The sequence below is a fragment of the Malus sylvestris genome, chromosome 13 (assembly GCF_916048215.2).
Source record: "Malus sylvestris chromosome 13, drMalSylv7.2, whole genome shotgun sequence".
Classification (NCBI taxonomy): Eukaryota; Viridiplantae; Streptophyta; class Magnoliopsida; order Rosales; family Rosaceae; genus Malus; species Malus sylvestris.
Window position 1 is genome coordinate 24141027 of NC_062272.1, and position 20287 is coordinate 24161313.

Below are 20287 nucleotides of genomic sequence, written 5' to 3' on the forward strand. Positions count from 1 at the left end.
TTATTGTTGGATGGTTTTTTTTAATGCTAAATTGCTAATGACAGTGACATGCAACTGCTGCTGTTAAGTCTAATTATTGACTGGTTGGAATGTCTTGTCTGTTTATTTTTGTTTGTAATTTATGATTCTCAGGTGTAAGCATTGCCAACACTAGGAAGATCTAAGAAGGGTAATTTCCTTTTTCTTTAAATTTATTTACTTGTTTAGAGACTTGGGAGCAAGTGCATTCGTCCATGAGCGATAGGTCTCGAGTTCGAGATTTGGGAGCAGCCTCTCCATAAATAGGAATAAGGCTAGTCGACATTCACCTCTCTCAGACCCTGCGTAAAGCGGGAGCCTTGTGCACTGGGTACGACCTTTTAGAGGAAATCAATAATCTTGCATTATTTGCTTAAAATCTAGAATTATTGCGAGCGATGAATTGCTCTGGTGTGGGTTGGGTTTTCATCTTCATCCATAGCATCACGAGTTCAAAATATCGCTTGTACTCACAAAAATTTGATTAAATTTTACAATATTTAGCCATTGTCTATATGTGACCATGAATCTAGATCATTCAGCACATACATGAATCACTTATATTTGATGTTATTGTGAGGCAAAAAATAATTCTAAAAATCCCGAAGATGCCAAGTGGACTTTTTCTCAAAGAAGACAAGAATGCCATCATTAAATTGGTTAGACATTTAATTCACCTGCAGTTCAACCTCCTTGAAGACATGAGAAACCTACTACAAAGATAAGGTTAATTACCAAATCCAACCTTTAATACTCTCATAGTTGAAGATCAACTCAATCTGGGAAGGAATTTCAATCATATCCAATCTATTTCCAAGATAATCCCAAGATGTTATCTCATAATTAATATCTTTGGGATGATTCTTTCCTCATCTATCACACAGATGATTCACCTTGGCCAATCAGATGTCATCGTGTGTAGAGCAAAACTCTAACCCTAGCTTTGTAAATACACCATTTCCACCAAATTTAGGCATCGGAGATCCATTGGCCAACCCCCTCACCTCGTGGGCGCATGAGGCTTTGGGCTTGATAGAAGGTGTTTATTTATTTTGTAGGTACAAATTCCGTCAGGACTGAAGATGGTAGAATTTTGCTACCACAAATTGGTGCTTTCATTGAGAGCCCCATTTAATATGCTCGAAAAAGGCTCTTGCATTGATTCTTCGAAATCATTTATTACGTTGAATTTCCTTTAAGCTCTTAGTCATTGTATTTTAGGAAAACTAATGAAAATGACTTGAAAACTTTGAATTTTAACGATAAAGACAAAATAAAGGGTAAAGTGAATAGTACCATGATTGACTTTTTAGTGTAAAAATATGATTTTTCGTTAAAGTGAACAGTACCGAGAGCTTTTCATTAAAGTTCCCATGTATTTTTCCTAGAAAAGTTCCTTGATCAATCCCTAGGCCAAGGATACAATGGTTGAAAATTCTAAAACCATGACAGAATTGACCTAGCTAGTAGAGGAAGCCCACAGGCAAAAGGCCTATTGCGCCAACCTAATGTACCAAACTTCAGCCTAGGGTCATGCGAGTCGACCCGAATCCACGCCTCGACTAGGACCCACGCTTCATCCTAAGCCCATGTGCCCAATCGGATCTTAAGTCTTCATTCCAAACCGACTTTTAGACTGGCAACTGAAACAGGGGTATTTTCACCTAGTTTTTCTGCAGCTTTTCCTCATCTGGGCTGGAACTTTGCACTTGCAGCTTGTTACACTTCCACCACATAATGAGATGTCTATTAGTCAAGCTTTTCCACTTGTCTCAGTGGATCGCAGATTTGATGAACTTCATTGTCAATAAGCAACCTTGGTGAGTTAGTTTCTGGAGCACATATAAATGCAATGACCCACATAAGGTGTCCCAAAGCAGGACAATGGCAGAAAACGGTGATTGTTTCCAGCGACGTCCCATGAAACAACCATTTGACCAGCCATGAACGGACCATTATGATAGTGTGCACTCTCGTCTCTTCCCTATAAAAAAAAACGCCTTCTCCCGCCTTACTGCGCAGAGAAGCATACATTCCCTAATTGGCCTGTAAGTCTGTGTGCATTCACTGTTAGGTCTACACTCGGTGAGCATTCCAGACGGTATTTATTGAGATTCTCCTATCACGCACCAGATGAGTTGATGTAAGGGACGAAAAGAAGCACAATCATAGTCCGACTTAAATTCAATTGGTAGCTACCCCTAAACGTAGCCACGAGCAGCTTGCTCACTTGTCAGAGATGAACCACATGCGTCACAACGCAACATAGACGAGCAGGACACGGGGAAAAGCAACACAAACTTGAAGATCACCACTCGGGGCAACCAGAGTTTCCACTGGCTCAACAGAGGAAAATTTAGAAGGAAGTAGGGAGGCTCCTAGCTAAGCAACTACGCGAATTCTGGCACATTGAGACTGTTGACGAAGCACTCTTAAAAGGATGTAGCCAACATAAGCAGGTTAACCTTCATTGACGAGATCGAGCAGACGGACCCACCTAGCAAGTTTAGCATGCCACATTTCACCCTATTCAAAGGAAATAAAGATCAGGAGAAGCATATAAAGCACTACCATAAACTGATGTTCCTTTACAGGAACAACGACGCCTTAATATGTTGACACTACCCTATGAGGTGAGGTGCAAGACTTTCCATACCCTAGTATCGTGGTCTATCCATAGCTTCGATCAAGAAGAAATCAATCTATCTATTCAACATTAACAAAGACCCGAATGAGTTGTTTCACAGTTATGTGAAACGATTCAAGGCGAAGAATGCCAAGATCGCTAGATGCGACAACACGAAAGCCATTGCAGCCTTTCGAAATGGACTCTGCATGCCACCTTTTTTTGGAAAATTGATCATGGGATAGGACTTGACCTTGTCAAGGTTCTTCAATTTAGCAAAAATTCATGCACTCTCGGACAAAGTCCGACGAGTCCACAAGACACCTGAGCAGCCTTAGGAGGAACCGAAAGCCACCTAGAAGAAGGCATATAAGAAGCAGTCCAACAACAAGAAAAAACAAGGAGCCAAGCGCATGAACCGTTGCCCGACAAAAAGGGGCCCAATGCTCAAGACGTACACAAAGTTCTCAATCCCGACCAACTAGATCATCTGCAACCTAAAAAATGAACATGGTTCTCAATTTCGGATATAATGTTACTAGTTATGCTGCCTCTTCATCATCCACACATTGGGTCATCGACTCGAGAGCAACCCATCATGTGACCAATGATCTGTCTCACCTTACTCAGATTGAGCCATAACAGTTACTGATTCAATTATTGTTAGGAATGGTGCTCACTTACCCATATATCACAATACCATCAAGAAGAACCTACAGTCAATTCATCGCTTCTGTTGTGATAATCATTGTTTTTTGGGACAGATGATGAGTGTTTCTGTGTGAATGACAAGAGAATGGGACATGTATTTTTGATTGGGCATAACCATGGCGATATCTACTATATTTAGCTTGCTTCTCATGTCACTCTTAAGATTGTATTTTATGGTGAACAGACAACTCTTGATGTGTGGCATGCCCACTTGGGCAATTTTTCTGATGCTATTTTTCAAATATTAGCAAATAAATACCACATTCCTCTTAGTGGTGCAGTCTTCTCCAATAAGAGTTGTCACATTTATCCGTTAGGCAGGGCATGTCGATTACCTTCTTCTTCCCGAACTTCTGGACTTCTTATCGTTTAGATCTTCTACATCTTGATGTCTTGGGCCTTGCTCTAACTTTGTCTAATTTTGATTACAATATTACTTACTTGTTGTGATGATTTTTCTCAATTTGTATGGTTGTTTCCTATTACACGCAAATATGATGTTCTGCCTATATTTATCATTTTCAAATAATGTTTGAGAATCGACTAACTCGCAAAATTAAAGTGCTACAAACTGATGATGGTGGTGAATTCACTAGTATTGCATTCCGACATTTCTCTGTCATGGGATAATCCAACAAATTTGTTGTCTTCACATGCCACATAACAAAATGACATTGTTGAATGAAAATATTGTCATGTTGTTGAAATCGGACTATGTTTTCTCACTCAATCTCATCTACCACCAAGCTTTTGGGTGGAAGCTTTCACCCCTAACACATTTCTCATTAATCGATTGCATCTACATAATCTTGGGCATTATCGCTTTCTTAAAGCATTTGGATGCACCTATTGTCCCCGTCTAGTTCTTTACAATAAACACAAGCTCATGCCCAAATTCATGAAATGCGTGTTTATTGGTTATGATAATTATGGGCTATGATTTTTCTAGGCCGGAGTAAAATGGATCGAAATACGAATACCTCAGAAGTTCGGTCATGGATTCAACAGCCTCCTTTGCAGTGCTGAAATGGAGCAGTGATGCCACCATCATCTTGTTCCAAAATCAGTGGGCGAAGTCCGATGACTTCGCTGAGATTGACCATGCTTGTTCCGTAAGATACGGAAACGTAATCTAGTAAGGAATCAACATGTTTCCTATATTCTGGGAGTCCTTACAATCTAAGAATTGCATGGGTCGTAAGTAATCTGATCTAGGATGATATACCAAAATAATTAATTATATTATACTATTAAATTATTTAAAACCATAAAAACCATTTTTTTTATTAATGATAGATTTTGTTAGATTAGATGTTAGATTAGCCACCAACGAGGTTCGAACAGTAGGCGAAGTTTGACGACTTCGCTGAGATTGACTATGCTTGTTCCGCAAGATACGAAAACGTAATCTAGTAAGGAATCAACATGTTTCCTATATTCTGGGAGTCCTTACAATCTAAGGATTGCATGGGTCGTAAGTAATCTGATCTAGGATGATTTACCAAAATAATTAATTATATTATATTATTAAATTATTTAAAACCATAAAAACCATTTTTTTTTATTAATGATAGATTTTGTTAGATTAAATGTTAGATTAGCCACCAACGAGGTTCGAACCCAGACCAACGTACAAGGATTCAACACCTTTCCACCACTGTGGTAAATAGCCACTTGCCATAAAAACCTAGTTATAACCCATAAAAAGTTAATGGTTTTAATGAGTTTGAGGTTTAAGTCATTCATTATTTATGGTTTAAAACTATTTACTATTTTAGTTTAGTTAATCTTAGCAATCAAATATTGTGTAAATACGTAAGTTATTCATTGAAATGAAATAAGCAATTTTGAAAGCAATTCAAAGCTTCTTTATTAGCTTATTCATTTTCTCTCTTAATTAGTTTCTTCTCATTTAATAGAAGTCCACTTCCAAAGAGAAGTAGAGAATCCATATTCCTACAATTAGGAATTCTTAAGTTCTTTCACCAAGAAGTTTTTGGATCAAGTGGTATCAGAGTCTCAAATCTGAAAAGGGTAGTGGTGGTTTATGGTCTTGACTCGTGGCTGACACAGAATTTCGAGAGAAGAACTTGCAAGTCCTTTAAAGGTTCATGGAAAACCAAGGACTAAGGGAGGAAATATGCCAGAAGAGAATATCGATGAAACATCGAGTGGAGAGGAATGAATCACCAAACTCGAACAACAAGTTCAAACTTTGACAAAGTCAGTTTCTAAACTTGTTGATGGCTTTAAGTCTACAAAAGTCCTCTAGTGTATCCATTTCACGTGAGACTCACCGAAAGCTCAAGAAAATGATGGATGAAGAGACAGAAAATGATGATGACATCAATCCCGAAACAGAGCATAACAAAGAAGAATCATCAGGCAAGAATAAAACTCTCGCAAATACCATAAAAATTGATTTTAAGATTGATATCCATGTGTTACAGAGGGGATGTTGATGCAGACAAGTTAGACAATTGGATAGAAACCTTAGAAACTTATTTCAGTGTTTATAAATACTCTTACTCTCAGAAGATCAAATTCGCAAGCTTGAAACTTTTGAGTCATGCCTTTACATGGTGGAAATCATACCAAAAACGGTATATGATGTATCTAATTTGACTTGGAAGGCATTCAAGATGATCTTGAGAAAACAACTCTATCCAATTGGCTACGAAGAAGAAAGATAGTACAAGCCGCAACACTTTCAACAAAGGTTTGGGCAAACTGTCAAATAGTATACTACCGAGCTCTATAACCAAGTTATGGTTTTGGATCTCGATGTTAATGACTACGATGTGTTCTTGAAGTACATCAGAGGTATTGCTAACTATATACGGAAATAAATGAATTTGTTCACCGTAGATACTATTGAAGAAGCTACTATTAAGGTCATTGCTATCGAAGCCAAAAACAAAAGATATGACAAGACATTAAATCTAATTGGAAGAAAAAAAGGGAAAGAAAGCAAGAAAAATCCAACATAGAAGAACTATTATGATCACTATCAAACCAATAAACATGCCACAGATAAGTGCTGGATACTTCACCCTGAGTTGCGATAGAAGCAGGTGAAAAACAAACAATGGAGAAATGACAGAAAGGCTAGTTTGGCCACGCAACAGGCAAAAAAGCTTCCAGAATTGAGGCAGCCTGATGTTATTCTTGCCCTTATGACCAAACCAACATATGTTGTAAATTTTCATAGCCGTAAAAAGTTGTTTCATATGAATATTCAGGTGAGTCTCATGAGAATTGCAAGCATCACTGACCCTAGAAGTCAGAAAGACTTGATTTCAGAGGCTCAAGTTTAGATATTGGGCTTAGACACCACACCGCATCCTAAGCCATACCCAATAGGATGGATTCAGAAGGACGTTGACTTGCAGATTACAAAGCAATGTACCTTTAAGTTTGCAATCACTAATCGTTTCATTGATGAGGTGACATGCGAGGTGGTTCCATTAGATGTGTGCCAAGTCATTTTCGGCAGTCTATATCTATGAGATCGTGATGCAATTCACTACAACAGGCTTCGTAATTATTGTCTTATGAAGGATAGGGAGTTCCATGTCAACGCCTATACGCCTCAAAGTACATAAATCTTGTTAACAGTTAACCAAGCCAAGAGGTTGGTTGATTTGTGTGGAAGATTTATTCTACTAATGATTAAACCACAAGATTAGAGTTATGGAGCTGTGACTTTATCTATCGTATCTTTATTCCCTAAACAATGTTCCGAATTAGAAAATTGCAAAAGGAGTTCAAAGATTATTTCAGGATAGCAAGCCAGTTGCATACCGTTCTTAGACATCAATGGGCCAGTATTGAACTATCCAACTTATAACAAGGATCTTTATGCCTTGCATCAAGTAGTGAAGCATTGGAGATCTTACTTGTTAAGGAAAAAAGTCGTGGTTCACTCATATCATAAACCTCTTCAGTTTTTTACTACACAGTCTAAGTTGCAACAAGCTCACCATATAAATGGATGTCTTACCTACAACAATTCAATATAGTGATCAAGTACTAGAAGAGAGTGACTAATAAGTTGGCAAATATGTTATCTCGATCACCAACACCAGTTTCAACATTAATGGAGGCTATGCAATCCAACATATTGTTCCTTTCGAGTACACCAAAAGGTATGACACATATGCTGATTTTAATTTAGCCTATGCGAAGCTACAACAAGGAAAGACTAGTGAGTTCCAACTGAAAGAAGGTCTAATGTATGATGGAGACATATTGCAGTGGATTCGTGAAACTTATACTTCCCAAAATAGTCGGACATTTTGGAGTAGAGAAAACAGTACTGAATATTCGTCGTTATGTCTATTGGCCAATGATGCATCTCGATGTTTCAAGGTACAATTAGGGTTGTGTTCTATGCAACACATTGAAGCCTTCTAATAAGAAGTTAGGAATGTATCTTCCATTACCAGTACCTAGCAGACCTTGGGTGAGCATTTCAATGAATTTTCTTGGTGGATTGACTATACGAAGTCTGGATTTGACTACTTATTTATGGTAGTAGATCATTTCAGCAAGATGGTGATTCTTATTCTATGCAAGAAGAACATTATTGGAGAATGGTGATTCTTATTCCATAAGCAGCTAAGTTGTTTTTACAACATGTGTGCAAACATATTGGCGTGCCTGCGTCGATAATTTCAGATAGAGATAATCGATTCTTAGGCATTTCTGGAGGTCACTATAAGGAATGATGGATACCAGGTTGAAGCGTAGCACTCCATTTCATCCATAACCAATGGATAAACAAAGGTTGTTAATCGGACTATGGTACATTTACAAAGGTTATAATTCCAAGCATCTAAAAAGTTGGGATGAAAGTCTCCCTCATTTACAGTTTGCTTTTAATAAAGCAATTCATGGTTTTACACTTAAATCTTCACTTGAGGTTTGTTTGGGTTTTCTACCACAAAGTCCTTTTGATATGGTATTCTCTGTAAGTGCCGAAGCACTTACTGGAAAGTAAGAAGAACATGTTCGAGCACAAAGAGTTCTCGAACAAGTAAGCAAGATCCATAAAGAGGTATATACATAATTACAACTGTCACAATAATGCTATAAGACCGTCATGACAAGCATCGTGTGCCATGCAACTTCAAAGAACGTGACCTATTATGGTTAAACCTTGTTAAAGAGCAGTTACAAGTAGAAGGAAAGAAACAAAAGCCTATTTGTTATGGACCGTTCAAAATCATCAAACAAATTAGTGATAATGCCTTCCAACTCGATCTACCACCATACATGCATATGTATTGATCATCAATGTCGAGAATTTGAAGCTCTTTGAACCACCTTTATTGGATGATGATCCTAATGAAGACACTTGTCTCCATTCAGTTGATGACTTGAGAAAAGAGCGAAAAGATCATTTGGAGAAGGACATTATCTTAGAGCAAAAGGTTCGTGAAACAAGGTATGGGAATTTGAAAATTTCTGCATTGGTAAGAAATGGCAACTTCCTAGCAAGTCAAAGTGGTATAGTCGAGACAAGGCAGGAACAGAGTTTCCTTATCTCATAGTCTAGCTTGATCATAAGCTCAAGTGTTCTAAATGGGGGAGCCATGATCCAGGAGGATCTACCAAAATAATTAATTATATTGTATTATTAAATTACTTAAAACCATAAGAACCTAAGGGGGTGTTTGTTTGGCCTCGTAAGTTTCCACTGGACTAGATTGGACTACTTGTTAGTCTAGTCCAACGTTTGTTTTGTGTATGGGCTAAGTCTAATGGTACTAAACGAGTCTCCCCGAAAACGTTGGTACAACTAAGACCTTCGCTTCCTCTCCTTCACATCCCAACACCTGCTTCATTTCTTTCCTAATAATGGGTTAGTTTCTTCCCTAATTCCTTCGCCAACGTACAAACTATGTGATTACACATGCGTATAGAAAATCAGGTAGATGAAAATCACGGCCTTGCTGATCCTCAAGTGAAATCTAGACTAATCTGACCCCATCACCAATGCCTTTGATATCAGCCATTTCAACAACTTTCGAAGGTCTAGGGTTTAAGAGTTCATCATTTTCGTCGGTTGCACTACTGCCAGATGTAACCTGCCCCCATCGCCAGTCTGTCAAGCATAAAGGGTCTTTTGGCATCTGACATGAATATGAAGAGTGGTTTGTGGATAGGACTGGAAGGATCGAAATAGTTCGAATTTTTGTCAAACCAAGAGAGATTGAAGGAGGAAAAGGACGGCAAAGCGGGGATTGAAGCTTGTCGAAGAAGAGAAAGGAAAGGAATTCTCTGGATGCGAAGAAGATAAAGAAAAGGAAAAGGAAAGTAAAGAAAGGGGAATAGAGAAGTCAGAGAAAAAAAATGACATTAATAATAATAAAATACTAATAAATTAATTAGAAAATAATAAAAGGATTATTTGTATATGAAAATAATTTAGTCCGTAGATTAGTTCGGCATTGTACCAAACGCTTCATTATTCTTATACTACTTAGTCTATGCCAAGCCAATCCAGCTTAGTCCATGAGGGTGTGTTTGTTTGGGCTCACTAAGTTTCATTGGACTGGACTATAGTCCAGTGTTTGTTTGGTGTGGGGATTAAGTTTAATGGGATTAGACGGTACTCGCTCCGACTAACCCCTTCGCTAAACGTTCTTAGCGAGAACCCCCAATTCTCATGGGATTGCTAAGCCCGTCTTCAAGAGTGTTGCTTGGGGATTAAGTTTAATGGGATTAGACGGTACTCGCTCCGACTAACCCCTTCGCTAAACGTTCTTAGCGAGAACCCCCAATTCTCATGGGATTGCTAAGCCCGTCTTCAAGAGTGTTGCTCGCTCCTCATTCTTGGTCGTCCTCCTCTCCGGTCCTCCTCGCTGATCCTTCTCGCTCGTCCTACTCATCTTCATCTGATAAATTCCAAATTCGACGACCTATTTCTATGATTTTGTTTTGTAGATTGTGAAATCATTATTGGGTTCTGATTGATTTTGTTGTTTTGGGTTCAAAATTATTAATGGGTTCTGATTGATTCCTCGTATAATCCTTCTAGTTTTTATGCTTATATATACCTTCTAGTTGTTTGGCTTGGGTTTTTGATGGGTCGGGGTAGTGCTGGTAACCCCAACAGGAGTTCTAGCTGGCGATGCCTTTGTGGCTCTCAGTGTTGGTGTTGATGGCCACGACTTTCATGTAGCAGGCATGGGTGATGTTCTAGGTGAAGCCTTCTTGGAAACAGAAGGCTTTTCATTTTCCTTTCTAGGATTTGCAGGTTGAGATACTTTTCCAACTGATTTTTGGGGCTTATGCGTAACACGTTTTTTATTAATATCATTCGCCTTTGTAGACGACATTTCGGCTTTCCTTTCATCAAGAATTCGCTGCATGGCTATAAACTGTGCTTTGCTCGCTTTCTAGAATTCTCACCTTGTAGTTTTTCATCTCTCTTCTCCTTGTTGTGGTCATAAAAGCCACCTCTCTATTCAGAAGGAAAGCTTTGATTTCTGGTAGCTTGAGGCTATGTAGATTTAACAGGTTTAGTTTCCATCATTTTCATCAGCATTTGGTTCAATTTTGCTTCCCTTTCTTGACTCCATCCCATTGAAGCTATTGATTTTCGATTACTTTTCTCTCCCAGAGTTATAATAGAGTCTACTTCAGTATCAATTGGACTAAATTTTTTCTCAAATCTTCCTTGGTTAACTACCGGTTTAGGAGCTTCAATAGTACTTTGATCTGTGGGTAAAAGATCATACTTTGGTTTCATTTCTTCTGAAGATGTTGGCGCCACACCATTCTTTATATCATTGGAAGTCACTGGACCACTGTCTCCAGAGGCAATTTCAGATTGACTTTGGGTGGAAGTTTCCCCCAAACCTGAGCTCTATCTTTTTGATACAGCTTTATTTGTACTCACAAAGATATTTGTTAACAAGCTCATTTTTTGAGCATCTGCAGCAGCTTGATCTCTTTGTTTGCTTTCGAAAAGACTAACTACATCTTGAACACTTATCCTTCGTGCATTGCTCTCAGATTTCTTGTTTGAGTGTTCAGGTTCACCCTCTTCTAAAAAAAGGCTTTTCCCTAGAAGGAAAGTAATTGAGGCTCTTAATGGTTATGCAACAGCTCAGCGATACCTTGTTCTTTCTATTTGAATCCTCCGCATTGGAGATGTTGACCTTCTAGGTGCGGCATTTCTCATAAGACTCCGACTTCTAATGTGCAAATTAAAAAGGAACAGATTGTATTGAATAAGTTTACAACTAAATGAATCCAATGCCTTTCCTCTAAAATTATTGTGCTATTGTTGAGACCCCTGCTAATTCTATTGATGGGGTTTCAGTTACATATTCTCACATAAAGCAATATACTTAAGACTAGGACAACATGAAGTTTTGCATCTTTGTATATTTCTCAGAGTTTACTTTCTTTTGATATAGTTGCCTTGTATCATGCTTGCTTCTTTTGTCTAAGCTTAATTATGATGTCTAGTGGAAGAGTAAAGTTTTCTTGGCATGTGCTTTCGCTTTCTATGTATTGAACAAGGACTTTTGTTTGTTTAAATGGAAATGACTCATTAGCATTCCTGAATTCTGTGAGACGGGAGTTGTTGTTGTGCTAAACTTGGGGAATCTTGAATGCCATACACTCAGTTTTGAGACTCAATTCAGCTCATAACAACAAGACTTCCGAAGACATCCTTTAACAACATTTTTGCATCAAGTTTATTGTTTTATTTCTTATTGTAACATTTGCTTGTAGAATATCTTATATATGTTCACACATGGTTTTTGGTGCAATATTTATTGTATTTATTTTCAAGTAGGCCTTCAAGTTTCAAACATTCGGTGTAAAATTTATCAATTGATACAATTTTTCACGGCGTGGTATTCAACATTATTTAGGCATTATATTTTCTTTAGTTAAAAAAAAAAGATCCATTTTTCACATATTTATGTTATTCTGCTTCTTAGTCTGACACTGCACCAAACGCTTCACTAAGTTAGTCCAGCTTAGTCTAGTCTAAGCCAGTCCAGCTTAGTCCCTGCAGCTAGTCTAGTACGAGACAGTCCAGTGCAACAAACGCACCCTGAAGTTAGTCCAGTCCGACTTAGTCCGGTGCAACAAACGTACCCTAATAGTTTATAATGAATTGTTATAAACCGTAAAAAGGTTAATGGTTTTAATGAGTTTGAGGTTTTAAGTTATTCATTCTTTATGGTTTAAAACTATTTATTATTTGTCACTTAGAACTACTTTCTAGTGGTATTTCTTTACACTTGTAAGTGAGAGGTCTTAAGTTTGATTCTCGCCAAAGGTGAATTTGAACTATATTATTAATAACCCATCGTGATGCTTAGCTCACTCCCCTACCCATCAGTTTAAATAATATCGTTTGTTCCAAAAAAAAAAAAAAACTACTTACTATTTTAATTTTAGCAATCAAATATTGTATAAACACATAAGTTATTCATTGAAAGGAAACAAGCAATTCTGTTTCTTTATTATCTTCTTCATTTTCTTTCTTAATTAGTTTCCTCTCATTTAATAGAAGTCCACTTCCAAAGAGAAGTCGAGACTCCATATTCCTACAATTAGGAATTAATAAGTTCTATCACCAAGAAGTTTTTGGATCATAATCACACTCCTAAGACCATCTCCAAGTCTTGGGCTAAAATCTAAAATTTTTAGCCCAGAAACAGTTTTTCTGCTCTAACCTTTATGGCCTAAATTTTTTAGCCTGAGATTATTAAAGAAAAAATTTAGGCTAATTTTTTCATTTAAAGTAATTTAAAAAAAAATTATGTACAATATGATAATTTAATTTTATGAACATTTTAACCTAAAAATATTTAAATTCTGATAAATATTGAAAAATCACTAAATTTGGGTGAATTTTTAGTTAAATAATTTTTTTAATTATTTTAGCTGTTGGATTTAAATTTGGGCCATTAGATCTTTTTTTTACCGTTAGATTTAATTATATTCTATCTCAGCTGTTGGATTCAAATTTAAATATAACAGCTAAGATCGAATATAATCAAATCTAACGGTAAAAAAAAAGAAGATCTAACGGCCCAAATTTAAATCTAACAGCTAAAATAATTTAAAAAAAATTATTTAACTCAAAATTCACCCAAAAACTCTATAAATACCTATGTATTTGTTTAAACATCCACACAAAACTCACTTTTCTCCTACAATTCTTCCAATTTTTCTTTCTACCATTTCTTCCCATTTCCAAATTTTTCAAGATGGCAAGAAAGCATATTAGAAGTCGTAATTGGACTTGTGTAGGTTTGTGTTTCATGCATTTCATGTGTTTTGTATGTGTTTCGTGTGTGTCATGTGTGTCACATGTGTTCTATGTGTGCTTCATCTCTATTATGTATTTTGTATGTGTTTCATGTGTGTCATGTGTTCTGTGTGTGCTTCATCTTTATCATGTGTTTTGTATGTATTTTGTATGTGTTTTGTGTGTGTCATGTGTTTCACATGTGTTCTGTGTGTTCTTTATCTCTATCATGTGTTTTGTATGTCCTTCAATTGTGTATGTGCTTCACATGTGTTTTGTATGTGCTTCACATGTGTCATGTATGTCTTATAGGTTTTATGTATTTTGTGTTTATACATCTCTATCATGATTTTCATTTTCTTCCATAGTGTTTTATGAGTTTCATGTATCAATTTAGTGATTTTTGAATATTTATTGGAATTTAAATATTCATAAAATTAATTTACGAAAGTTTACATAATTTAAAAAAAAAAAAAAGTAAATTTAAGAAAAAAATTAGTCGAAGTTTGACACACCCCGTCCCGAAGGAGGGCATGCTGGCCGTCACGTGAGAGTGACGTAACCATTTGCACAGTACGGAAGCTTTAAGATACAATTTATAAGTTGATACACCCGAAGGTGAGTCCTAATTTTGTCCAATCTGTCAGAACACCGTCGAATTCCTCGTAGTCACCACTTCTTTGTGAAACCTGAACCTGGAGGGGCGCAAAACCAAAATTGAGTGGGTCAGTAAAACAATTCTTTTCCAAATCCAAACATTTCTCAAAACGTTGTAACCCCTCTCCGTAAAAACCTGTATACTTTCCCAGAAATGTAAAATATAAATATACATATATATTCTCAAAACTTCATTTTTACTATCTCAACATTTTTCTTTATCAATCATGCCATGCCATGCCATGTCTAATTCAACAGTTAAGTATAGATGTATCAACAATAATCATATCAGGTGCAAGAAAGTAATCAACCGGAGGCCCTCTCTAATAGCCCTGCCCGGTTGAACCTAGAGCTCAAAATCTATCACTCTCACTCTACCGGAGTCACCTCTGTGACCTGTCCGGCCTTCTGCACACAAGTTACGCTCTAGTGCTTTCTCATCAATCATCTGTGCACATAATCTAAGGTCACCCACCAGTCGAAATCTCACTAACACTCTTCGACTGGCCCGTCGCACCCACTCCGCGTGGACTGTGCGACCAGCATCTACTTGGATCCAAGGCGAGCGTGCGATGCGGTGAATACTATAAGCACTAAACCATGGTGCAGGATTTGAGCTCAATTTATATCAACATCATCATAACAGTATTTAAATACTCACCTGATACTCACCTGTGCGTCCGCCGCACCATTCATTCATATGCATCATATCTCAATATGCATCATATCTCAATTCATACTTTTCATATCATTTCATGCATGGCCATTCGATTCACATTTCTATATATATTTCATATACTTCTATGCATGGCATCTCAATTCACATTTTCATATAATTCTATATACCTTTCGTTTAAAACATAATTTCATTCTAATTCAATTTCTGGGAAAACGTCAAGTATATAGATATACGGAAAACAAAACTGCCCACTCACAGAATACATCGACGTGTCGAAGGTCCCTGAGCCTCCCTTAGTCATGCCCAACGTTCGTACAAGCCTCGCCTATACGAGAAATAACCGAATTAACGTTATTTAACGCATAACCTAATTCTTAGCTAATAACTCCTCAAATATTGCTCAAATTGGGTATATGAATATACCACCGTGACCTACACAACCTCAGGATCATCCCCATATTTTTAAAATAATTTTTGGAGTCCTCACGCGCCCCCACGCGCCTGACGTGGCACGGACCTACGCGCCCCCCACGCGCGGCCACGTGCCAAGCACACTGACGGTGTCAATTGATGCCGTCAGGAATATTCCGTTAAAACCCCGGAATATGCCGTTAACTTAACCTTTTTCCGTTACTGTCGTTAGGAATATTCCGTTAAATATAACGGATTATTCCTTCTTCTTCTCCGGTCGTCCCTCGCCGGACTCCGGTCACCGGAAACTGGGGAATATTTCAAATCCACTATTCTCCTTCGTTTTTCATCCAAATTTCTCGAATTTTACACCAATTTGAAGCCCTAAACATCTACTTTCACGTTGGACTAGTTTTAGGGCCTAAAAACTACGAGATCAAACTTTTCAAAAATTCAAGAAATCGGCCAAACTTACAACTCGTGATCCCGACGTCCAATCCATGCCAACGAAGCACTCCGAGCTTCCTTGTGACTTCCTAAAGCTCACTGTGAGTTTGGTTTCACCTAAAACAAAGCCAATTCGAAGTTCATGAACAGTGCAATATCACGGGGTCCTTGAAAACTAGGGTTTTCCGAAGTAGAACTTACCTGAAATGGATACCATCGTGCTCGTGAAGTCTTCAGGGTTCCAATGGTGGTCTTAGATTCGTCGTTGGTATAGATTTAGGGTGGTTTTGTGGTTGGTCTGTGAGTTCGAAGGAGAGGGAGAGAGAACTGAGAGTTTCGTGAGGGAGGAGAGAGAGACAGTATGCAGAAAATAGGGAGAGGATTGAGGAATGTGGGGATCCCTCGTGGTCCTTTTCCAATCCCCAACTCCAAACCACAAAATTTTAACCTAAAAATCTAAGTTCCATCCTTAATAAATTCCATTTTATTTTCAAAACTTAGGAACCTAGATAATTATCAACTTGAGCTTCACATACTTAGTATTTCTTAAGGGCAATTTCGTCCATTCACAGCCACGAATGTAATATTTTGGAACGGGATGTGACAAAGTTCATTCTTTAATAATCCGGGGCTAAAATTTTAGGCCAAAAGGGTTGGAGCAGAAAAACTGTTTTTGGGCTAAAAATTTTGGCTTTTAGCTCAAGGGTTGGAGATTGTCTAAGAGGTAGTAATATCTACTTTCTAGATATCATTTGGATTCTTCTTGTTTAATACGATTTCCCTATCCTAAGAGTCTCTCCAACACTGGGCTAAAACCCAAATTTCCCCTTCCCCCCCCAAAACCCAACCCAACCCAACCCAAGTGCTAAACAAAACTTAAAACCTAAAATTCAAAACAGGGCCAAATATCGGCCCTTTTTTAGGCAATAAATCATTGTGGGCCGCACCTAGTGCTAGTGAACCACGGGCTGTGAAGCCCAAATGCCTAACCCACTTGCCCAACGTGCAACACGCGCCAGACGGAATCCCAGCAGGACCCCACCCACGTGGGCGTGTCCCCCGCTTGTTAGTCCCGGTCGGTAGCCTAACGGCTACTTTTTTCGATCTAAGGGCCATATTTAACTGGGTTGTTGGTTAATCAAATCTAACGGCTTAGATCCAACAGCTTAAATCCAACGGCCAAATTTTTTTTTAGTTTTATATTTATATATTTATTGAATCTAACGGCTTAGATCGAATATAATCAAATCTAACGGTAAAAAAAAGAAGATCTAATGACCCAAATTTAAATCCAACGGCTACAATAATTTAAAAAAAATATTTAACTTAAAATTCACCCAAAAACTCTATAAATACCTATGTATTTGTTCAAACATCCACACAAAACTCACTTTATTCCTACAATTCATCCAATTTTTCTTTCTACCATTTCTTCTCATTTTCAAAATTTTCAAGATGGCAAAAGAGCATGTTAGAGGTTGTAATTGGACCTTTGAGGAAGATATTGCTTTACGTTTGGCATGAGTTTCCATTAGTGAAGATGGTGCCGTATGCACGAATCAAAATAAAAAGGTTTTGTAGGGTAAAATCGTTGATAAGTTCCATTAAAACTCCAACGTCAGCCGAAGGGAAAATGATGGTGTTTATGATCGGTGGAAGGTTATCAACAAAATGTGCACTTTGGGGAAGGGAAGCTTGGAGAGAGCCATGGTTGACATGCCTAGTGGAAGAAGATTCTCAGAAATTGTGAGTTTCTTTGTTGATATTTTATTTGTCATGTACATAATAGTATGTTTCAACTAATTGTTTTTACATATTTGATGCATAGGGTGACAAAGCAATGACAATTTACAAGACAAGAACTACACCAAAAAAATCAAGCTTTTAAGTTGCATCATGCTTGGAACGTCCTCAAGGATTGTTCGAGGTGGGGAACCGATGCAGACCAACAATGAGGAAGATTATTTCATAGTGAAGCCCCGCCCCCAAATGATTTCAATGAAGGTGTCAAACAAATGACCCCAATTTCTTCTTTTGCAAGGCCCTCGGGATGAGATAAGTAAAAGGAAGCAAAGAGTAAAGGGAAGTCCCAAGATCCCATTAGTGAACAAATTGCTACTGGATTTGCAAGATTGACTGAAAGTCATAGCTCTCGAGAGGAGGAAGTGGCCCGAATGCGTGCGGCTATGACGCAGCTAGGGGATAGGGAGCAAGAGAGGTTCAAAATAAATTTGATGATGGAGGACCTCAACAAATATACTCCAGAAAGAAAGAAGTACTTACGTGGTAAGCAAATGGAAATTTTGCAAAGGGATGCCACAATGAGTATATTTCAAGATGATAATTCATCTCAAGGCTATATCCCAAGTCCACCACCAAGTCCATCACCAAATCAAGATGGTGGATATCATTATTAAGTTTATGTAGTTTATGAATTTTCGATTGTATTAAGTTTATGTAGTTTATTAATTATCCTTTTTTTTAATTTATGTGGTTTATTAATTGTCCTTTGTATTAAGTTTATGTGGTTTATTAAATGTCATTTGTATTAAGTTTATGACTTATTAATTATTGTTTCATTAATTTAGATGCTTTCAATAATTATTGTACTTATTGTTCAGTTGAGTCTGTAGAGCACCCATTAATTATTGTACAATAGATGCCTTCGATAATTCAAACGACCTTTAATATATTTGACAATGTACTAGTGAAAAGACTTGTCACAAGAAGGCAATTCAATTTATTACTGGAAAATACCAACATAGTACATGCAAAATTATTACATAACATAACACATTATTACACTTAAGATTATCCATCATCAAGGTTCTCCTTCTCGGCGCCATATATGCTCAACCAAATCCTTACGGAGTGTGTCATGACCTTGAGGAGCTTGAATTCTATTTAAACGTCTCATATACTCACTAAGTATGACCTTATCCTATTGGGTCTCATATGTGGTTGCAGCGAGATATTCAACATTTCTTGCCATAGCTCTAGCATATGTTGGTTGGTCATCATCCACATCTTTGTTAGAATCTTCCTCAATTTCAACATATTCATCTTTCATAATCATGTTGTGCAAAATTATGCATGTCATCATGATTGAATGGAGGTCTTTGGTATGCCAAAGTCGTGCAGCCCCTCTAATAATGGCCTATCAAGCTTGTAGGATCCCAAACGCTCTCTCCACATCCTTCATGTAAGACTTTTGTCTCTGCGAAAATAATTTCTTCTTTGCATTATCGGATAAGAATAACTTTTCACATAGGTGGACCATCTAGGATAAATATTATCAGTTAAGTAGTAACCTAGCTCATGCTTATTACCATTTACTTTGTACCTCCATTTCGGTGCCCATCCATTGACAACATCATCGAACAGAGGAGAAGACCAAAGAACGTTGATATCGTTGTTTGATCCAGGAGCGCCGAAGAATGCATGCTAGATCCATGTGTCGTAAGATGCCATAACCTCGAGCACGATGATTGGCTTGTTGTGACGACCCTTGAATTGGCTAGCCCAAGCAGTAGGACAATTCTTCCACTCTCAATGCATACAATCGAGACTTTCTATCATGCCAGGGAAGCCTTTTTTGTCTGCCTTGCGTAGAAGCTACTTCAAGTCTTCATGATTTGGCTTGCGGAGGTATGTGGCTCCATATATGGCTTCAATTGCCTTCAGGTTCTCAATAGCAGTATTCTCCACAAGTTGGCAATACTTGTCAGTTGAGTCTGTAGAGCACCCATTAGCTAGGATCCAAAATGCAGATGTGAGCTTCTGATGAGATGATAGACTTTGTCAGCCTATGACATTTATCTTCCTTGCAAAGTAGTGGTCATGATGAACCTGCGTTCAAGATGCTTTCAAAAAGCTCTCTCCTTATCTGAAACCACATCCTAAAATCATGAGAATAATATCTCGGACGTTCGATGAAATAATCTTTCATCATTTGGTCATGACACTCTTCTCTATCACGCTGCACAAATGAACGCCTTGTGACAAAACCATGATGGCTAGATTTGGCATGGTGCTGATATTGAATAATCGAGTTTTCAAATTCGGCTTCTTCTGCGTTCATTTCTGCATCGGCAGTTGCACGGCTTGTTTGGTATTGTGCCATCTACAGTGCCAAGCTACGCCTTCTTCTATCACCCATTGATGAGATATTGATGATTTTTAGGAAACAAAAACACTTTGAAAGTTAGAAGATTGGTAAATATAGAGGATTATTGAAGGTCTGAATGTTGTGTGATGGTTTGATATTCAACCTGTGTTTATATAGAGGATGATTGAAGGTTTCAATTTCATGTGTGTAGGTTTGTGTTTCATGTGTTTTGTATGTATGTTGGTATGCTTTTCGTGTGTGTCATGTGTTTCACATGTGTTATGTGTGTGCTTCATCTCTATTATGTGTTTTGTATGTGCTTCACATATGTTTTGTATGTCA

At 37.6% G+C, this 20287-nt stretch overlaps 1 pseudogene; it reads right to left on the reverse strand.

Annotated features, from left to right (window-relative positions):
- Window positions 1-10422: 10422 nt before the first annotated feature.
- On the reverse strand, window positions 10423-19960 carry LOC126595383 (uncharacterized; annotated as a pseudogene).
- Window positions 19961-20287: the final 327 nt, after the last annotated feature.